Source organism: Mesocricetus auratus, unplaced genomic scaffold (genome assembly GCF_017639785.1).
Source record: "Mesocricetus auratus isolate SY011 unplaced genomic scaffold, BCM_Maur_2.0 Super-Scaffold_100013, whole genome shotgun sequence".
In the NCBI taxonomy this organism is placed as follows: domain Eukaryota; kingdom Metazoa; phylum Chordata; class Mammalia; order Rodentia; family Cricetidae; genus Mesocricetus; species Mesocricetus auratus.
This window is the reverse complement of record NW_024429196.1, coordinates 64,885,056-64,907,465: the sequence shown is the minus strand read 5'-3', so window position 1 is coordinate 64,907,465 and position 22,410 is coordinate 64,885,056. Positions and strand designations below refer to the sequence as shown.

The window sequence follows — 22,410 nt, the reverse complement described above, 5'->3', positions numbered from 1 at the left end:
AGGTGTACATGCTCAGAGGTCACAGGTAGTAATTCTGCATGTATTCTATTGTTCTGACCCAGATGCCTGGGTGTTTTGGGACGAGAGTCTGATTAAGCAACAGAAATCAGTGATGAAGACAGATCCTAGCAGAAACATTTTACTAGATATGCAAGAGCTTACAATTTGAATAATAGACATGGACCCCTATACTATACTGCCTACTTAGAATGGCTGCTCTTGACAATAAGGAAGACAAAAAACAAAACAAAACAAAAATCATGGCCAGACTTCCTTTTCCACTGACCTTGAGTCTTTCCCCAAAGATAGCAAAGGAAAACTCTAATTTCTGTGAAATTTTCTTAATAAATGTGGATAAGGATGCTGTGGGCTTCATTTTACTGCTGCATCCTGTTATGTGTCTTTCCTCTGCTCCTTCTCCACCTCTGAAACTCACTCCACCCCTGAAACTCACACTGCTTCAGATATCAGCTTTTACTCTGTGTGATTTCCTCCTGTATCCATTATGCATATTTGTTTGCCATATGGGTCTCCTTTCTCAGACATTTGCTTAAAAAGCTTTGTCTTTATCAAAGAGTTTGCAAAATTCACAAACCAATGGGTGTGGCAACTTTGTTTTAAGAAATCTTCTGATAGGCAGGACCCCCCCCCATCCTCAGGACACCCTTGACTTTGGTAATACTCACCAGGAACCAAAGTATTTCCCTTCTTTGCTTATAAATCAAGGGATATTGGAGATAACTCACTCTTAGAGGTTCAGTAATTGAGATGAAGGGGCCTTAAGTGAAGCCTTGACTAGAGTTCCACAGCTAGTTTGTGAAGAAGGACACTTAGAAGCCAGGAATCTTGACTTCCTCTGGTGTTTTTTAAGTTCTGTTAAACAATCCTAATGACACATGGATTTGGGAGTCAACACCAGTAGGCACCCAAAAACATGAGACATACGCTTCTGTGATTATGCTCATGTGTGTGCATGTATGATGACATCTGGCATAAGCCATGTCATTTTCTTTCATCTTCCATTTATTTCATGTCTTACAGCATAAGTAGCCATTTTAGGTGGTCACGATATTTTCACCTAACTAGTTAGCAGGCTTCCCCCATTTTACAAAAGCTATATTTGACCTTGGTTATAATTGCATCATAAACCAAACTTATACGCACATTTACAAGATAATCAAAATCAGAAGACATAAATGCCATGGAAAAAACTGAAGAATACCTAAGCACATTGAAAGCTATACAGTTGCATGAATGGAATGGATCATCATAAGTCAAACCTATTCATATTGATCGAGAGAGCCAAGAAGATATAAACTCAAGACTAAGCTGTTTTGAAGACATTGACAAGCTGATTCTAAAATTAATATGGCAATGCCAAGTCATGAGCACAGCAGACACATTGCTGAAGAAAAAAACTAAGAGGCTACCATGAGTCCTTATAAAAAGTGGACCAGGAACTGAGGAATTTCTCAGTAGTAAAGTGTTTGACTGAAATTCATCATCTCTGGCTCTCACTCTCAGTCCTGAAATAAACATATTGCAAACAGAAGTGATTATGGACTGGAAACATGGGAAGGACTGAAATCCAGAAACAGACCCCTGCATATATGCATACTGGAGTTGACTTATGACATTATGATATCATGACAAAAGACCTATGTTTTCAATGGTGGAACTGGTTCAGTTTGATATCTATATAGAAAAATTTATCTTGACTTTAGCACACTCTCTGTATAAATATTAACTCCAAATGTGAGAGGAAAATAATATCTATTCTAGAAGAGAATTTTGTGTGCTTTTCCTGAGGAGCTGGGTGTTAGACATCTTGGGTTTTGGGGGCCATGACATCGATGCACTGTTGGTATGAACATTATATAAATGAATAAGCAGCATTGTGCCTAATAAAAGCAAACTTCTACTCAAAACCCCAGATAGTAAAATGGATTTGGACCACTGACTACAGGTAGTCAATCCCCATCACGGAAGATGATACAGGATGGCTCTGTGATCTTTGATTATGTTTTTTAAATGACAACAGGAGTATTAGTCATAAAAGCAATCTATAATGAATCCCTGTAAATCAGAGTAAAAATGGAAATCTACTGAGTGTACACAGTTAATTGTAGCACACGGGACTTACATAAAGCTCTTCCTCCCCTCCCCTCTGTGTGTGTGTGTGTGTTGTGTGTGTGTATGGGTGAACACACACGCATGTGCTGCATGTGTTTGTATGTATGTTTTTGCCTGTGGGTGTGTGCATGTGGAAGCCTAAGATTGAATCGTCCTTTATCATCTTTCACCTTATTTATTGAGGCAGAGTCTCTCAGTCAACTCACAGCTGTCAATATGACTAGCCATGTTAGCAGTTTGCTTTGGACTTTTCCTGTCTTTGCCTTTTGAGTCTGGAATTACAGGGGGGCTTCCATGGCTACCCTACATTTACATGGGTTTCTGGGGATTTCAACTTTGATCATTATACTTGGATAGCAAGGGCTTACTTGTCTAGCCATCTCCCCAGTCCTCATACTCTGGGTCTTTGGATTTTCAATCTGAAGCCTCCTATGTCATGTAAATGTGCGGTCAAATTAATTTGTTATTCTTTTCTCTTGCTCATTGTTTATCATTATAAGAATATTGTTCATGGTCCTTTATGATGGATAGAAAGGAGATCACCTGCTTTTCTACCCCTACAATAACAATGAAAACAGGAGAACTCCTATTAAATGCAAATATATTTGGAAATTTCCAAATGTGGTATAATTGAAAGTAATTAGACAAAAATCATGCTTAAGTTATAACTCTAGTGTATGTGACCCAAGTGTAAGTAAAATTAACACCATGTTTTTGAGTGAGCACACTGGTTATCTTTGGGGAGGAGATGATGGATGATTAACTGGAGGGGGTTTATATAGTGAGTTTCCTGGATATTGATGAGACCCAGGTGGTACTTACACAGGGGCCTTCATTTTATGATAGCTCCTAGAGCCATATGTGTCTGCTGTCTGTACTTTTCTATACTATACAATGTAACACGTTAAAGGCTTTTTAAAAATCCATTGAAGTTAAAAGAAAACCCACTATTGTGTCTTCCCTTTGTGTGTTTTAAACTCCGGAGAGTAGGACAGACACAAAAACTATAGAGACACTCAAGAAAGGTTGAGAATAAGAAAGAGGGGGGGGGAGGGAGAGAGGGAGGGAGGGAGGGAGGAAGACCAAAAAACAAACAAACAAAAAGCCGAAAACTCAGCTTTTATTCATGGTCTCTTTAGTCTGGCTCCATGATCCAACTGGCTGAGTATACGTAACCTAAAAGGCCACCCATGCTCATGGCCACTTCAGAAGAGAAGTAGTTCTAGACAGACCCAAAGAAGGTTGTCTCAGGATTATCGGGTCAAGAAAAGAGGTGCAGAAGTCAGAAGCCCTGTAAAGTGACTCTGTTCTGAGGCCGTGTCCTCCATTCCTGCCCGCATATTCAGTGAACTCTTGTAGGACATGGTTTTACACACAGAACAGTGACTCAGGCTTCTGCTTCTCTACAGACTGATGGGTTAGCAAACTACACTCCATGCCCTATTGTTCTTTTTCAGACTTGGTAGAAGAGAATATCACTCCAAAGCCTTTGGAACTTCCATTTTCAAGAGATAAACAGACTCTCAGTCACTCCAAACTGAACAGAAGAATTCCAGCCCCCGCATAGTTTCATCGTCCTTGAAGTCTTTATGCATCTTTGCCTCCTAGCAGCTTCTCCTCTGTCTTTGCTTCCCCTCCTCAGTGGTGAGCTACAGAGAAGCAAGTTGCTTTGGTAAACTCCATCATCTCCACCAAACACATGTTGCTGAACACTGGGTGACACAATGGGAAAATAGGCAAAGTGAGCTCCTTCTCCATTTATCTCACGACCTTAAAGTCCACACGGAAACACTGGTATCTAAGGAATAGGCCACCTCTCACACTGCCTGCCTCCTCTATAGGCATTCACGGGGTTGGTGGGAATCCAGAACCCTGTCGAGTGTTGAACTCCAGCGGAGTTTGTTCCAGCAGAGTTTTCTCCAGCCTGGTTTTACATTGCTCATTTGGCCCTGAAACAGCAGGTGTGATGTTCCTTACTTGTGAACATGTTTGCCCAAAGTAACCTCTGACCTACCAGAAATTGCTTGGCCTTTCTAAAATACACTGCAATTTTAACTTGCTCATTTTTAACCATCAAAAGATAATTAAAATACCACTGTTTTAATTAAAATACCATTATTGGCAAAACGGAAATCTCATTGTTTCCCACTTCTCCATTGCTACAATCTTCAAAAGTGTTGCTGAGGTGGGAATCGAAGACATTTCTCCCTCTAATCTCAACTCTAGTGAGTATGATGTTCCTCATCAGGCCTCCTAGACCTGAGGGCTAAGAGCACAGGCAAGGCCTCAGAGTACTTCCCTATAAGTCACAGACCTGTCACTACTTCCACAAGGCCAAGGCTGTTGCTGCCCATGGCCTCTTCTATCTTCTGTCTTACTCTCCTCTTTTCCGCACTCAGCTTCTCATCCATGACAAAACTTTGGAAGCACATTCCTTAGAAACTTAGATAGCCAAGTCCCTGAAATACTCTTCCTGCTGAGTTCTGATCACATGGACAGGATTCCCAGGAATCATTAGACCCAGGCAAACAAGGCAAAAGGAATCCCAGCTATTTTGGAAACGTTTTTGAATTGGTGACTACCATAAAAGGCCCATTAGCTTCTTTGGAAGTTTTGGCTGATGATGCCAGGAATGCACTGAATTAAGAAGACACGTAGATTTCCCCTTGGTGCTGACTTTGAGCTGAAATGGTCAAAATGATTCTAGAAAATGGGAAAATAGTTACAGGCTATTCATCTACAGCAAGGTCCTTTTGTTCACTAAGGATCTTTATTGACATGATGTAGGAAACCTGGTCCTTAAAGTCAAGAGAAGATGTCTGAGTTGAGGGGTGCTGGGTCAATCCTGGGTTTTGGGAGCCAACACTGTAGCTTGTACCTTGGCTGTTTTCCTTTGTTTGTTGTTGCTGGGAATCCCAGAAGCAAGCCCTCCTCAGGAACTTTGAGAAGTGCAAAGAAAAAGCAATCCTAGGACAGAGTAAATCTCACAGAAGGGCTCAGTGAGGAGACAACTGGGGTGTGACTTATACCATCTCCAAGTTTCCTTTGGACAGCCACTGTTGTCCTGCTGGGGGCTGAGCATTTCTGCCTACTCCTGCCTGTCATTCATTGGTTAAAATCCATCATTTATGGAAGAAATCTAACTCTCACCATTGCCCTTACCAGACAGTTTTGGGAACCAGAGCATAGTCCTCTGAGAAAGGGATATGGGGGTTACTTGGAATATCTGGAATGTCCACAAAAGGTACAGGTACAGTAGAAGCCTGAATGTGTCCCCTATCTCTCAAGTCTGTATGTAGAAGTCTCAGTCTCCAGTGCGAATATTGGGAGATGGGAGCCTTAGGATGGAATTCAAATTAAGTAAGGCCACAAGGGCGAGTCTCCAGTATGAGAGAACTGTTGGTCTTAAAGAAGAGGATGGGACAGCAGAGATGCCCCTCTCTGTCCATTCAGAGGAAGAGAGAAAGAGACATGTAAAGACATAGCCAGAAGGCATCCAGGAAGTGTTACCTGGAACTCTAGTGACATTTGATCTTGGATTTCTCAGCCTTCAGAACAGTAAGAAATGAGTATCTGCTGCTTAAGCCATGGGATCCATGGCATTTTGTATAAGATGATGGTAGACTGAGAAAGATGCAGTAACCCTCAGCTGCTCTGGCACAGTGTCTGTGAGAGAGCGCTGGTAAAACAGCCCACATTCACAGGTCCAGTGGGATTCAAGCGGCCACTCCTGATTTGTCCTTCCTTGGCCTCAGGCATCGGTCTAACAGTTGGGTCCACCTGTGAGTATAGGACAGGGACATCTGAAGCCACAGACTGTATTCTGTAGCAGAGGGTCAGTGCTTCTGGGGGCCTGGAGTCCAGCTGCTGGAGTCCAGACCTGGTATACCTCTCATTGGCCAACAACCTAGGGAGGAAGAGAGAAGCCCACTGCAGAAGGAATGCTGGTATCAGTTTTGTCTTCTCATCACTAGGGGACATGCAAGAAGGGTTAGGGTTAGAGTGGATCAGGGGGACTGAAATGGCTGCTTAGTTCAGCTGCACACCTTTCTAGTTCCGTCGGACACTAAGGAGCCCCCAGGTCTATGTCAAATCCTCTTCCTTGGACTAAAAATAATCACCCACACATGACAAGCATCAGAGTATTTTTAGCATACCTCAGGCGACCAACCTTCCTGTTAGCGTTCATCTCTTGTTCTCTCAGTCGGCTGCAAGAGCAACTGAAACTACCTGGAACTTTCCACCACAAACAGGCCACAGTGACCCCACGTGACATCTGACTGTGGATGCCAAAGGGACCTTGCAGCAGGAGATTAGAATCTCTAACTGACTTCAGCTTTCAGATGGCAGGAGACCAGGCATTCAGAGACAGTGAAGGCTTAGAAGTTCAGGGTGAATAGTTCCAGCATTTTGAGGGTCACTTGTGTGGTTTCCTGAAGAGGGTTCTAGGAACCAGAACGCAGGCCTGTTGAAATGTTCACAGCGGAAACCAAGGAAGTCTGTGACCCGGCCACACGGGCAGGCAGCTTTCAGGTGGCAAAGACATTTCACCCTGTGATGCCAGGCAGAGGGGGAAGAGAAATTATCCAACTGTCACCCACCGAAGAGAATTTTAGGGTTGGCAAGATAATCCATTAGAAAACAAAACATCTCTTCTTCCAAATGCATACGCATATTAGGTGAACACTGGGAAGCAACTCACATTTGCCTAGACAGCGATTCATTCCTGCTGAAGTTCCTGCTTCATAACTTGTCACCAGGCAGTAGTGTCATTTGCCCTCTTTGTGTTTACCATCATTCTGCAAAAGTAAGAGATGGGGAAAGGACAGGGTTGGACCAAGAATTCATGGTCCATACTACCAGGAGCTCAGAATTTATGGGAGGAAATATATGGGGAAAAGGAGTCCAGAACATTTTTTAGAGACCCAAGTGAGAGCCGACTGACTCTTGGGTGCTGTAACTACTCCGCTCATCCAAGTCTGTTAAAATGGCGGAGGCTCCGTCTGAAGAAACAAGCAAGAATCGAACTCCCAAGGTTAAAGTTCTTGACTTTGGTCTCAACCTTCCACTTACTATAGTTTTTCTGTTCTTGAGTAAGAAGAGGCATTCCTCTTAGTGTGCCAACATGACACCCCTTCTTTTCTCCCTGTGGAAAGCATAGAGACTGGGCAAGGTGGAGCCTGCCCAGAGATGGCGTACTGAGATGTGAGGTAATGATTGTTCCCTAGCTGTGGCTGGAACCAGAAAGAGCTTGATAGGGGCTGCAAAGAAGGCGGTTCTGGTTTCTAGATGGTTCTTTATGTTTGGCCTGTATATAAGCCAACCTTCAAAGGAAATATCAATATTAGACATGTTATATAATCCAAATTACAGTGTGTGTGTGTGTGTTTGTGTGTGTGTGTGTGTGTATGTGTGTGTGTGTGTGTGTGTGGAGGTGAGAGAGGACATGGGAAGTGGCTGCCAGTCATGATGGGCAATGAAACTCAACTACACCTTAACTGTTGAGCTGAGATTGCCATGATCACCACAAAGGAGGTAGCTTTTGGTCTTCACTACCCAAATAACTCAGGTTCTGTTTCCATCAGAGTTAGCACATCTGGGTTCCAGTTGTTACCAATGCTTTTGGGTTCAAGAACCGGCCCTGGTAGCTAGGTGCAGTCACTCAACCTCAGTGTGCCAATTAAAGAATAGTAAAAGGTAGAGAGAGAGGATTTATTCAGCATGGCCACATGAGAACAGATAAAGAGATCTTGTGGCAGCCCTCACAAGCCCCACACACACCCCTGCAGTCCATATTTAGAGGTTCTGACTTGAGATTTAGGTTTAAACAGAAGGCAAAAGGTGTGTGTAACTAAGCAGTCTACTGTGGTCCCACCCACCATGTCTCAGCTCCAATCCATCCTACAAGTGCTATGCTAAGTTCTCAGAACTGTGTGATATCTAGTTCATACTCTGGATAATACCAGGACACAGGCCTTTCCCTTCCTCCAGTACCAGGTTCCTGGAGAAGCTCCAGTCCCTTGGGCGATGGTTTTCTTAGTACTCTGATACCCTTGCAGTATCTTTCTTCTTGCTTTGTTGGGTGTCTCTTTTCTTGTTTGTGTTTTTGAGACCAGGACTGAAACTCACTATATAGGCCAGGTTGGTCTCAAACTCAGAGACCTACCTGCCTCTGCCTTCCAAATGCTGGGCTGAAAGGTGTGCATCACCATGCCTGGGCTATCGGTGTCTTTCTTTAGAATCTTTGCTTCTGCCAGGATGGTTGCACAGTTGCTTTCTGGCCACTAATGTGGTTGCTTACCTGGGCTCCATCTCTCTGCTTTCCTGGACCTGTTTCCAATTTGAAGATACGAGGCCCTTTCCATACAAAGGTCAAGGCAAGCTCAATGCTTAAGGTCATCCACACTTCCCAGGTGGGTGGGAAAACAGGGACTATTAAGCAGCTCAGCATATTCCATCCCTACCCCCTTTCCGCCCAGAGGCTTTGCTCAGGCCCTGTCTCCACGGCAAGTCCGTGTGTGCAGCAGCACATGTTTGACAAACAGATGAAACATTTGCATATAATGGCATTTTCACAGTGCTTACTATAAGCAGAGCGAACTCTTCTCCCACGGTGGTTAGGACAGGCTTTCCACCGGTGCATGTGAGAAGACAGATTATGCAACTCTTAGTGGGGGATAAAAAGCTTGAACAAAAAGCCTACATGTAGTAATATTTTAACCTGAGAGAAAAAAAAGACATACATGCTAATTTGGACACAGAAAACAAACTGTTGTGTCATTTACATTGGGAGAAACCTTGGTTGCTTGCTCCCAAATAAACGATCAGAATTATTGATGGCTAAGGTTAACATCCTTTTTCTAAAGTGAAAATACTGTATGCAATTAGATTAAAAAAGAGATCTGGGAAGAAAGGGTGACTGGAGTCACAGTGGAATCAACAAAGGCTCACTTTTATTTTATTAGCTGGCAATTAGAGGCATCCTTGGCATTGTACTCATGGTGCACAGCCGGCAGGATACTGCTGTACAAAGTCGTCTGTGACCCCTGTCTGGACTAATTGAGTGACAATAATAAACAATGGGTGATGGAACTCACAGGTCCCTGCAGGGAGCATGTTGAGGTCTTTCAAACAGCAGCCAGCAGAGTCATGTCCAAGGAGCCAAGTTGTTAAAAATCAAGCAAGTCTAGCGCAGTTTTGAAATAGAAATCACTCCTAAGGTATGGTCTGCAGCTGCCCCATTGTCAGTGGGAGGCTCTCGGCTCAGGGTTCTGTCCTAAGTGTCATCTAAAGGAAGGACAGTCCAAGCAGCGAGCTGAAGACTGCAAGTCAGTCAGACAGGGGGAGTAAATAGTACACACCAGATGTGTTCTGCACCATGCGGATGCTGAACAGGCAGACAAGGAAATAATCCTAAACCCAGCTGCCCACTCCCTCTTCTTCCCCCCTGTGCAGATAAAACAGAACCAAGTGAGACAGATAAACCCCAAGAAAAAGGGACAAGCTGCAGTCTCCAAGGAAGGTGTGTGAGAAGGTCGCTGCTGACCTAGTCTAGCAGCAAGGGCTTTGTCTTGGGAAGAAGGTGGACACCACCCTCTCCCGTACCCTCCTTCCTTTTCCCTCCGTGCTCTTCAGACTAAATTAAGTGGGAAGGTGAGCGGCTCCATTTTGCATCTTCGTTGTGACTTGGATCTGGAGCTGAGATCAGAAACTCCTCACAGGCTGTGATGAAATAGGAACTTGCCGGCCAGCTTAGAGAGAGACAAAAGTAAACAGCTTTTTCCTTGGCTAAAACTACAAATGTCCCTGTCCTGTCAGCAGTTTTGCTCTTTTAGAGTCAGGGATGCCATCAGAGGTTGATTTTTCTCATTGTCTCTCCCCTTAAATGAGCATTCTGCCTGGAATCTGTACTCTGAGGACAGCCACACTGAGACGAGGCGCCTGGATACTTCATGGCTTGCTAGCTCATCCCTCACCGTGCATCTCACCCCAGTTCCAGACATAAAAACCCTTAGACTCACAGGCACCGACTCCTGCTCTCTGGGAACTCTGCCTGCTCTTCCGAGCTGCCGCCATGAATCTGTAATACAGATCTTTCCTAACTCATGCCCCTGCAGTCTGGGAATTCCACTCTTCGGGTCCTAAGACAAGAACCAGAAGGCTACTAATTGGAAGCGGTTTGTGCTGGATGGACCCATTAAACTTCCTGACTACTGCATTGCATTGGCCCCGATGAATCTTTTGAAAGTTGAATGCAATCTGTTGATGTCTTTATTTCATCCTTTCTATCGAAGATTCTAGCAAGATAGGTGCTTAGGAGACACACTTACAAAGGTGACTCTTTACACCCTGGGGAGGGCAATGCTGACTACTGGTCTGATGAGGCTTGCTCATGAGGCCTTAAGTAGTTTCCTCTACCAGGGGCCAGGCTAAGATCAGCCAGTGTCTTTGAAGTCTTGAAGTCTTGCAAGGAAAGAATTGCAGTCTTCCCACATTCCCTTTCTAGGATCTCCAGATGGTGCCCTATAAAAACCACAAGTTAATAAGAGCAAAACAAACAGAAGTTTATTAACATGTGCATTGGGCTAACACATGGAAATACCCAGAGATAAGTACCCTCCCACAACATGCCAGCAACAAGAACATAGAGCATCTTAGGCTGAAACTGACTTCTGGTGAGAGATGCCAGCTGTGGAGAGCTGAGTGGGGCAGGGAGGTGAAGAGGGCTAGTCAGTGAGGTTTGACATACATGAGAGTTGACAAAGAACCTTCTCCTTCCTGGTGAGGAAAGAGACTCTTCAAACGGAAATTCCCGTTATAAATGCATTCCTTTACAAACGGAAAATGCACACACTGCATGTAGGGCCTTCCTTGTGTCTGCTGATTCTCCTTGACCTCTGGCTCAAAATATCCACACACTAAAGAGGCATTCGGGTAGAGGACTTACTCAGGAGCCACTCAGGACCCTCCTGCTATCACATCAACCCGACTCTCTTTTCGCTCGCTCATCTGCTTCCCTGCCTAAGTCCCTTTGATGTTGCTCTAACAGAATACCAGAGCTGGGTACCATAGAAAGAAAAGTGACTCTTGAGATTCAAAGGATGTTGCCAGCCTCTCCTTGCCTCTGGTCAGGACCTCATATGGTAAATGGTATCACTGTGGCAGAAATACTTGAAATGGTGACCATACACTGAGATGAGAAGTGAGAGCAACTTGGGCATGGGGTGGTCATGCTTACCCTGTTCAGAATAACCAGAGTCCCTAAGCTCTACTTTAATCTCGTCTGAAGCTAGCATGCTAAACGGCGTAATTTTCTTACGCTGAGCTCACCTCTTAAAGGAATATTGTTGCAGTCAGTAACTATCCTTCTTGTCCACTGCCCAGGAAAAATAGCCAAAGCCCTTTACCTTCCTGATTTTCCTCCATCTTGGACGCATCTCCATTAACTTTTGGAAAATATGTCTGTCAATTGATTTACATATTGTCTTGGTGACACTGCTGTGCCAGTTGCTTGTTTAAGGCCAATGTAGATGCCATTCTGCTGATACTGTTTTGTGTGTGATTAATACAAGTAGGCTTTGAGTGAAGCAGTTTATCCCTCAAAAGGTGGGCAGGCTTGGAAAACTGAATGACAGCAACAACAAATGATGATTAGCAAGCCAATACCAGACAAGAGGAGACTCGAGGAAGATAGGGTCTGTTTTAGGGGACATAGTCCATCATGGCAGGAAAGGTACAGTAGTCAGAATGAAAGTAGCTCATCATGCCATGACTGCAGCAGGAAACAGAGGGGGTGATTGCCCCTGCTCAACATGCTTTCTCCACGTTACTTAGTCTGGGACCCTAGCTCATGGGTAGGTGCAGCCCACATTTAGGGTGGGGTCCCCTGCCCCTTAGTTCTCTCTGGTGATCTCATAAACACAGCCAAAGGAGTGCTTCACTAATTCTCTAGATGTTACTTAATTCAAGTCAGAACCGACCATTACAGAGTCTGAAAATTCAATGGAATTTTCTACTATGTTTTGAACTTGTTTGGGCCCCTTTGCCCCCTCTAATTTCTCTCTTTGGGGATGGTAATATCACCCTTCTGTGTGTTCTATCACTATATTCTTAGAAGTGGTTAATGGGTCAGGTGCCATAGACTTGTAGCTGGCAAGAATGGTACCCCCAGAATAAACCAACTCTTCAATCTCATCCGTATTCATGTAGATGATGGAAATTTGAGGGTTAGAGTTTATACTGAAGTAGTTAAGACTGTCAAGGGCATTGGCATTGCATGCAATCATTTTGCATGTAAAAGAACACAAATTTTGGGCACCTAGGTGGTGGACTCATCACACAAATTCCTACATGGCTAGACTTAGAAATTAGAAGTGTGGGCTGGTGTGGTAGAATATTAGTTTAAGATGTGTTGCATATGTTTATGCTGAGGAAAATTTGTTTAATGATGCAAAGATGTGTTGCATTCTTCGATGTTGCATTTATTTAATTCTATGAAGCTGTGTTGAAACACCTGGTTAGTCTAATAAAGAGCTGAATGGCCAGTAGCAAGGCAGTAGAAAGGACAGGCAGGGCTGGCAGACAGAGAGAATAAATAGGAGAAATCGGGAAAGAAAATATCAAGGAGCAAAAAAAAAAAAAAAAAAAAAAAAAAGGAGAAGAAGGGAAGGAATTCAGGGGCCAGCCACCCAGCTACACAGCCAGACAAAGAATAAGAAGGAAAGAAAAGATACACCAAAATAGAGAAAGGTAACATCCCAGAGGCAAAAGTAGATGGAATAATTTCAGTTAAGAAAAGCTGGCTAGAAACAAGTCAAGATAAGACTGGACATTCATAAGTAATAATAAGTCTTCATGTGTATTTATTTGGGAGCTGGGTGGTGAGTACTCAAAAATGTCAGAGAGACTACAGACAAGTGGGCTGGCTCATTAGGTACGGGTATATATTGCTAACCTTGACCACCTAAGTGTTATCACCAGGACTTCATGGTAGGAGGAAAGAACCTACTCCAGCAAGTTGCCTTCTGCCCTCTAGATGTATGCCATGGCATGTACACACACACACACACACACACACACACACACACACACACAAAGATTCTTGCACAAAATAAAAATAAATGAGTGCTTAGAAACAGAAATAGGAGTTACTACAGGTCTAATAATTAGTCAAGGTGACTTCATCCTGGAACAGGGTGGGCTCATTACCCTATATGACTTGAGCATCCTTATAATAAAATATATCTTGACATAGATACATGTGAAAGCCTCATGTACAGGTTGGAGTTTGTCTGCAAAAGTGAAGGATCTACCAGAAGGCAGGAGAGAGGCCTGGAACAGATTTCTTCCTAGGGCCTTCAGTGGGAGCAGGGTCCTGCCAACTCCCTGTGTTTGGACTTATAGCCTTTAGAGCTGTGTGATAATAAATGTCTGCTTTCCTAAGCCACTTAATTTACGAAGGTGCTTTGTTACGGAAGCCCTGGAAATTGATTACTGTCCTTTCCTTGTCCCCTCTGCTTTGCATTCCACTCTGAGCCAACATTTGGAAATCTGTCACCCTTATACCACAAAACAGTGGCAGGAGGGCCTGCCTCCTGGCCTGTGCCTTTGACCTTCATGAGTTCTGGGCCTTTGCACGGTTCTTACATCTATGTGGTGGCCATGCTCAGGCATCGGATCAGGGAAGTATAAAAATTGAATCAAGTGTTAGGTGGCTGAAGAACATGGTCGTCTGAAATGTGCCCATTGCATGTCCACAGCACTGCAGGCAGGCACAGAAACAGAGCACAGTGGGAGAGCCACAGTCTGAAGTGTGTGTTCGAGACTGTGTATGGTAGGGTAGTGATACAGGGTACAGTGGTAGCAGTAGTCAGATCCTAGTGTGAGGGTGTCTGCAGGGAGTTTCCTCTCTCTCTCTCTCTCTCTCTCTCTCTCTCTCTCCCACCGTGTTATGTCTGTGTGTATGTGTGTGTGTGTGTGTGTGTGTGTGTGTGTGTGTGTATTGAGAAGACTGTTATCTCCTACTTAGCTTTGAATGGATGGATGTGGATTTAAAATTGATACTGGGTTAAAGGAGGAAACACAGGTTCATTTACTTGTGCTCGTGCAGTTATTCAAGAGTAACTCACAGAGACAAAGATTTGGAGATCAACCCAGCAAAAAGAGGTGAGACAAAGTTAAGGCATCAACAGGAAGGGATGGAAGAGTCTTGGGTTTCCTTGATGCCAGCAGGAATTTGCAGTCTGTCTCCCTCCTGAATTTGTAGGAAACTCTTCAGAGGGGAGTTTTGAGCCAGTAGAGTGCTGGAAGGCTCTACTTTAGTTAGATCAGGTAAGTTATGGTAAGATTTTAATTGTGTTTACTTTAAAATAATATTTAGGCCAAAATAACTACCCCTTCAATACATATATGGATATATACATGTATGTATACATGCACATCACACACACAAGCACACACACACACACACACATACACACACACACACACACACACCTAGAGTAGCTGGACAGCCATTTTTCCAATAGTGTTGAGCACTCTGATTCTGGAGCACACATTATGCTGTCTTCACCTTCCAGGTCAGGAGTGAACCAGCGTCAGACGGGGCCCATACTTGCACCATTTATTGTAGTCATTCAAACCACCCTCTCTCTGCCTCTTCCTCCACTTACCTCTGCCCTTTCCCAAGACTCCGGAAGGCAGAAGAGCCGGGTGTATCTATCTGCAGGATAGTTCCTCACACCTTCAGAATCTTTGTCCACTTGCAAGCTTCCCCAAGGAGTCTCAAAAGCAGCAGCAAAGGAGAGCAGGCAGTTCAGATGGCTCACACTCCTGTGTGAGCCTGCTTGGGCAAGAGCCAGACATATCTGGGTTCTAACATCACTTGCATCCCAAAATTTGGGAAACTTGGGGATATAAACTCCCTTGCCGTGTCCCCAGTGCAATGTAAAAGTCTCTACACAGTGAGGGGGCCCCAGTGATTCTTCACAGTGCTCACAGAGATTGTTCCAGCCTAAGGCTATTTCTCCTTCCCTCCCCTTTGGGGTGAGCGCAGATGAACCACTCCCCAGAGCTCTGCATCTCATCCCAGGCTCTGCTGCAATGTCTGCAGCTTTTCTTGTACCCCACACCAGGCCCGCCCCATCCAGCAGGGTTGCCTGCTTTAGCTGGGCTTTCACCCACACAGAAAACATTGCTGAAAACTGCTGCTGAGAAAGCCTTTTGTCAAGAAAAGGTGACTTCTCTTAAGAATGGGCGAATTTCAGAAGGGGGAAAACATCCCTAGTCAAATCTGTGGCCAAGTCCCCATGGATGTTTTGGTTTACGTGGTTCACTGCTTCTGCTACTGTCTATCCCGCACTGGGATAGGTGCTTTGAGTAGACGTCTTTGCTGACACAGATCCCTTCGCTTTGTGAATAGCGCGATTACTAAACAATGAAGCCATTACATAAGGAGCAAGGGCTGGCTGGAGCCAACAAATCTGTACTCTAGGTTTACAGAGCTATAATTATCCAAAGTTTTAAAACACAATGATGTCTGCTGAAAAGGAACATCTGGGAGGGAACCAAGCCATCCCCATTAAAGGCACCGTGCGCATCCCACAGATTGGATGGCTCCAAGTTAATGGGGTGGCGATTTTTTTCAGATGTCACTCAAGTTAACAAATGTGCCGAAAGGTTTAAGCAGAACAAATGTGCAGAGGAGAAAATTCCAGATCAAGGAAAGGTTTATAAGATCAGCTAGAGCTTGGCGGCCAAAAGCATTCCAGGCTGCTGTGCTGAACATCATGAAGAGAAAGCAACACTTTAGGAGGAGTTTTCCCACATGAAAACGAAAGCCTTTTCCAGTTGTCATTCCATTTCAAAATAAACATTTAGCCTCCAGAGGACCCGCGTGAAAGAGCAGGGCAGAATAGGGTGGTGTCCTATGGGACTCAGGGTTAGGAGAGGGGTGCTGGTCCTGGGTCTACTAGTAGTTCTGGGAGATCGCAATCTTTTTTATTTAAATTTAAATTAGAAACAAGGTTGCTTCACATATCAATTCCAGGTCCCTCTCCCTTTCCCTCCCCTCCTCCCACGCCCTCCCACCAACCCCTCCAATATCCCCTCATTTCCCCAGGGAGGGTGAGGCGATTGGAATCTTGATAAATAGATTTGGTCCAGGTGGCAACATTGCACCTTGATTTGAAGGTGTAAGTTAACACCATGCTCTCTTCCATAGCGATCTTTCCTGAATCAAGGTATAGTTCCCATGCTTAGGGCCCCTCTGGATGTTTTCCAGTCTGCAGTTTACGTAGCCAGTTTCTTTTGCTGAGTGCATTTCTTCTAAGTGAACAATTAACTGAAAAGAACAAATCAGACCGAAGGATCACAAGGTCACTGTCTTCTGCCTAGGAGAATGACTGCTTTTTGCTTGTTTTTGTTCTTGAGACAAGGTCTCACTATGTAGCCCAGTTTGGTCTGGAACCTTCCCTGATAGCCTAGGCTATCCTCAAGCTCTAGCTGCTCCTGCCTTGGCCTCCCAGGTCACAGACATGAGACCTAGGAGATGATTGTTTTAGAGGAGCAAGTCTTGTGGGGTAGGAGGTGAAGGGCGCTGGAAGAGGAACATTCTTCTTCTATCCCATCTTGCAGGGCACCGGGGCACTGTCACCAATGAGGCTGGCATGCTCCTGAAGCAGAAGTCTGACATCATTTTGGAAACCCTAAGGTACACAGCAGTGCCGGCAGTCAGGAATGTCTCCTGCTTTCCTCTAGGCACCTCCATTCTTCTGTGGAACCCCTTCCTCACCTTCAGTCCCCTGCTATTTCCCTTTCTGGTTGTCTTTCCCAAAACATGAGGATGGAGCTCATGCTAGCTTTCACTGATTTGTTCACTAAAGGAGTGAACAAGTTCGAGTAGTTTATCAACTTCCCCATAGGTGTTTGCATCTTGATTGCTCTAACAGCAATATTGGAGCATCATGAAAATAAAAGCAATAGTTACCAATAGAGCCATCCTAACACCATTGGAGCAAGCCTATTTGTCTCTAACCTCTCTCCTGCATCCTCTACACCGCCGTGTTAGATATTTGCCCATTTCTAATACTTCCATCCATATGCAGATCACCTCTGCTTTCCTCGGAAGCTTTTGCTAGAAATTCTGGATTCTAATGCACAGTGCTGTGGGCTGAGTTTCTTTGCTCCCTACCTTATTTATTTGTGTGTGTGTGTGTGTGTGTGTGTGTGTGTGAGTGTGCAGGCACACGTATGTCATAATGCACACATGGAGGTCAGAGGAAAGGTTTTGTGAGTCTTTTCTGTCCTTCCATTTTGTTGAGCAAGGTTTCTCATTTCTGCTTCCATGCCATACACTCCAGGCCAGCTGGCCCATCAGCTGGCCCATTCTCCTGTCTCCACCTCCCATCTTGCTGTAGAATGCTGAGTTTGCAGTTGGGCACCTCCACTTCCAACTTTTATGAAGGTTCCAGGGAGCAAACTGTGGCTCCCTGGTCTTCACAGACAGTACCTTGCTGAGCTATCTTCCTGGCATTCTAAGTTCTTAGGCTGGAGTCTTACCTCCCTATAAGACTGTATTTGGAGAGAAGGTTGGTAAAGAGGTAATTAAGGGTGTGCAAGGGTCTCAAGGATGAGGCCTGCAGGAATCCTTAGAAGGAGAGTCACCACAGATGTCTTCCTCCTCCATGTCCACATGAAGAATAGAGAGAATGTAGTCACCTGCAAACCAAGGGGAGAAGCCTCAACTGAAACAAAATCTTCAGATGCCTCCAGTTTTCCAAATAATGAGAAAATGAACTTCTGAGTTGGAAATAACAGTGCATTCTGGTTATCTTAGGATTCAAGAAGCTACAGCAGGGGGGGTCATGAGATTATGACTACCAGGCAGGTCTGGGCTACAATGTGAGACTTCATCTCAAAAAATATATATTTCTAATTAGTTAATTCCTGTTGTTGAAGCTACCCAGTCTGCAGTATTTTGGTATGGCAACCTAGTAACTGGCTTCTAAGATGTTTGGGTTAAACGACAAGAAAGAACAAGGTAGCTTTTGCTATCCAGGAGCTAGCCTGGCTATTCTCCCACAGAATGTGAATACTGAGTGTCAAACCAAGACAGACCCATGCCAAAGCTGTGATGCACCTGGGAAAAAGCAAGACCACTGCAAACAACCATGTCAGAATCCAGACAACCACAAGATGCTGTATGGCCATAGACATGACCTTGCTCTCCTAAGGATGGCTCCTTCCTGGCCAGTTTTACCTTTAGCTCTAGGCCTTACTTTTCCTGGACATTTAGTCATAGACTCCCTCTTACTTCCTAAAGCATCTAACTCAGTGAGACTTAACTCTTTAAATCCTTCTTGGAGACAACTAACACTACCCCAAAATCTATCCCAAGACCTTTCAGGAATCATGTGATTGAGTCGCCACATGGTTCCTTCTGATTTTTAGCCAGTGTGGATGTGCTGTGTACCCTAGTGGCAGACAAGACTGCAGGCCGTTGACAAAGCTGGGGCACGTTGACAGCTTTTTATGGCTATTGAGCGATTCTTATCAAAGCAACAGGTCTGTTTTTGTTGCTTTGACAATTTTGGCACAACCTAGACAGACATTTGAGCATCACGGTCTTTTTCAGTGAATTTGATGCTGCACAGTGTATCCTGTTTAATTGTGTGTGGCGTGGATTTGGAGGAGACAGAAGGAAAAGGACACATAAAGACAGATGTTAAGAGTGGGAGCAATACCGCTGTAAGCCAGGGAACGCTGGCCTGAGGTTGAGAAGGGGCAATAAATGGTTCTTCCTTGTAGCCTTTGAAGGTCTTATGGATTTGTCAGTACCTTTGGGGTTTTGCTTCCCTGTAGAACTTGAAGAGGGGAAGATTTCTTATGTTTTTAAACTGTTTACTGTGACTTGCTAAGGGATCCTGACCCAAAAAAAAAAAAAAAAGACAGTTAATGTGGCTTTTAAACAGAGTGACAGTTGTGTTGGAAAGAAATTCAAACCACACAGTGGGAAAACCTCCACTGATTGCCTTGGAGAGATTGTTGGTAGAAGTGTGAACATTAAGGAGCCTGTGCTAAGGGCCCCAAAAGGAGAGGGGGGACTGAAGATAAGTCTATCACCTCAGAGAAGACACACTGTCGTGATCTGAATGTTGGTAGAAATATGGATGCCAAAGGCATTTCCGGTGAAAACTAGAAAATTATGAATGTATTTTTTTGACCCTGGGTCAGCAAAATGGCTCAGTGGGCAAAAGTGCTTGCTGTACAGGCATGGTGAGCTGCGTTTGAACACTAGAACCCATGGTGGAAGGAGGGAACAGACTCCAAAAAGTTTCCACTGACCTTCCACTGCCTCCACACGTCTCTGCCCCCACATACAGGCAGGCACACACACACACACTCATATGCACTCATATGCACTCACATGCTCACACACACACACGCACATACATGCACAGGTACACACACTAGTAATAATAATAAATAAGATAAAAGCTGAAATCCCATTCTTGTTATAAGCATCAGGAACTTGACTGAATTTGTTCTGCTGTTGGGTGGAGACAGAACTTATGACAATGAACTTGGATATTGAACGCATGAGATTTCCAAACAAGGTATGGGAAGTGTTACCTGATTTCCCTTTACAGTTTATAGTAAGATGTCAGAGGAAAGGTAAATAGAGCAAGAAAGTATTAAGCAAAAGTGAACTAGCTTGTGCTTAATGATTATGAAAATTCTCACCAAAATACAAAAAGTAAAAATATGAAAAAGCATGTGTAGCACAGGCCTACCTCTAACTTAATATGTAGCCCAGGTTGACCTTGAACTTCTGATCATCCTGGCTATCTTCCAAGTTCTGGCATTATAGGCATGAACCTCTGGATTATGAGGTACTAAGGATTCAGCTCAGGGCTTTGTACATGACAAGCAAGACCTCTACCAATTGATATACATCGTCATGCCAAGAATGGATACGATACTAGAGAGAACACAAGGCTTGGGGTAGATAACATTTATAGAGATTAAGTAAAGGAGTGTGTCTTGAGGATCCAACCAGAAACACAACACACAAGTCAGTTTATCCTACACACACACACACACACACACACACACACACACACACACACACATATTCTCTTGCCTACTGACTTGCACTCCCCTGTGAAATAGTGAAATGTGTGGAAGATCAACAAGGATTTGAAGAATGTGATTGATATCTGCAGATGAACTGGCAGCCTGGGAAAGCTAATTTAAATAATTAAATGATGAGCTATGGAACTCATTGAACTGATAATATTTACATGTGATTTTGGTCTTACAGTTGATGCCAGATTGCACTCAGACATTAGGATTGAGTTAAGAGTCTTGAGATGGCATGAGTATATTGCACATAAGGGGAAGATATGAATTTGGAGGCTAGAGAATGGACTAGAATTGACAAGTATTTCCTATCTCCTCTAATCACGTTCAAGTCTCCATACCAGGTACCTGAGTATGTGACTAGTTTTGAAAACTAGTCTTTACAAATATAACCAAAGTATGACAAAGTTATACTGAATTGTGATGAGCCTCCAAGCCAATGACTAGACTGTATGAAATAAGGGCTTGTGACCTCATTAAGAAAAGACACAGATCTCTGTGAGTTCGAGGCCAGCTTGGTCTGCAGAGCAAGTTCCAGGACAACCTCCAAAGCAATACAGAGAAACCCTGACTCGAAACAAAACAAAATGAAAGGAAACAAAAAAGACACAGACACAAAGAAGGCAGTGTAAGGATGGAAGAGAGACGGATGGGATAAGCCAAGACATATCAAGTGTCTCCGGGAGCCACCGGAAGTGAGGAAGACATGGGAAGGATTCTTCCCTCAAGCATCTGGAGGAACATGAACCTGTAGTCACCTAAGTTTCAGATTTTCAGCCTTCAGAACTTCAAGAAAGTAAATGTCTGGTCTCTAAAATATATTAAAAAGTGTGTGCGTATGCGTGTCGAGGAGAGGGGGGTAACGACCAAAGTACAATGATAGAAGTATGAAACTGTAGGAAATTGTATTTTTGCCCTCTACTAAAGGAAGGTCATAGCGGCCCGGAAAGTGGGAGAGGTATCTGAAGGTCTGTGGTGGTGTAAGACTGTTTTCCACTCCTCCTTCTGATGTGAGTTCTCTGACCCAGAACTTGGAATCCTGATAAGAGACACAATGCTGCGCACATACAACATCAACAACAAAAACAATAAAACAGGAAGTATCCAGGGCAACTACAACCCTCATTTCTGTAACTGGTTGTGCAAATGTAGCTGAGTTTCGTGACTCCCTTTTCCTACTACCCATTCTTTATCCCCTTTCCCTCCAATAATTGGTGACGGTTTTTTTTTTTTACATGGTGATATGATGCAAGCCTTCCTTCCTGGAGGATCTAAGGCACTGGTGGTCCCAACAAGCTTGGGTTATAAGTTTTCATTACCTTTAATCATACTGCCTGATAACATTAAAAGGTACTGTAAAGAATGCCTTGTGTCCAGACACACTTTTCCTTTCTTTCTTTCTTTCTTTCTTTCTTTTTTTTTTTTTTTTTTTGGTGTTTTGAGACAGGGTTTCTCTGTATTGTTTGGAGACTGTCCTAGAACTCACTCTGTAGATCAGGCTGGCCTCGAACTCACAGAGATCCACCTGTCTCTGTCTCCCTAGTGCAGGGATTAAAGGCATGTGCCACCAACACCCAACAACACACTTTTTCTTCAGAGGATGTGAATTAGGGATGCAATCTTCCCCCCTAATAGTTGGGGTCAGTCACTCTAGAGAGCACAGTAGGGTCTTTACCAATTGATTCTGAAGCATGAGGTGTACAGAGTGGCTGGGTGACCATCTTAACTTCCAATTCAATGCAATGACAGTTTTGTCTCTTGGTGTCAGTGTTTGTCCCTCTGAAACTAAGATTTCTGAACCAGTACAGCATAACTCATGGAAACAGAAAGCAAACTTTGCTAGTGGGTCCCTATGGGTACTCACCGCCCTTGATTCCTGGGCCGATGAATGGTGCCCGTGGGAGAAACAGCCCCACATACTGAGTGCTGATTAAGAGCATCTGCGGCCTTCTGGAGAACCTAGCTCTAGCTCAGCAAGGTATTGCTGCCTTGCTGGTGCTGTAACTGAGTCTTTCAAAGGTCATTCCACCTCTCTGTTAGGCCAGCTGCTTCACGGTTGTGGGTAGTGCAGTAAGATCATAACCTCCATAAACATATGTGCGTTAATGTGCCTCCTGGATCAGAAATAATGACGTG

At 44.1% G+C, this 22,410-nt stretch overlaps 1 long non-coding RNA gene across 2 annotated transcripts; it reads right to left on the bottom strand.

Moving 5' to 3' along the window:
* Window positions 1-3,237: 3,237 nt before the first annotated feature.
* Window positions 3,238-15,206, bottom strand: LOC121143634. 2 transcript variants are annotated; one of them, XR_005880905.1, is made up of 5 exons: window positions 14,805-15,206; window positions 10,464-10,656; window positions 6,836-6,932; window positions 6,291-6,685; window positions 3,238-6,040 (listed from the first exon to the last, which is right to left on the bottom strand). It is a non-coding gene; the product is annotated as an uncharacterized LOC121143634 (long non-coding RNA). The 2 variants fall into 2 exon arrangements; XR_005880904.1 differs by having other exon boundaries at window positions 3,238-6,685.
* Window positions 15,207-22,410: the final 7,204 nt, after the last annotated feature.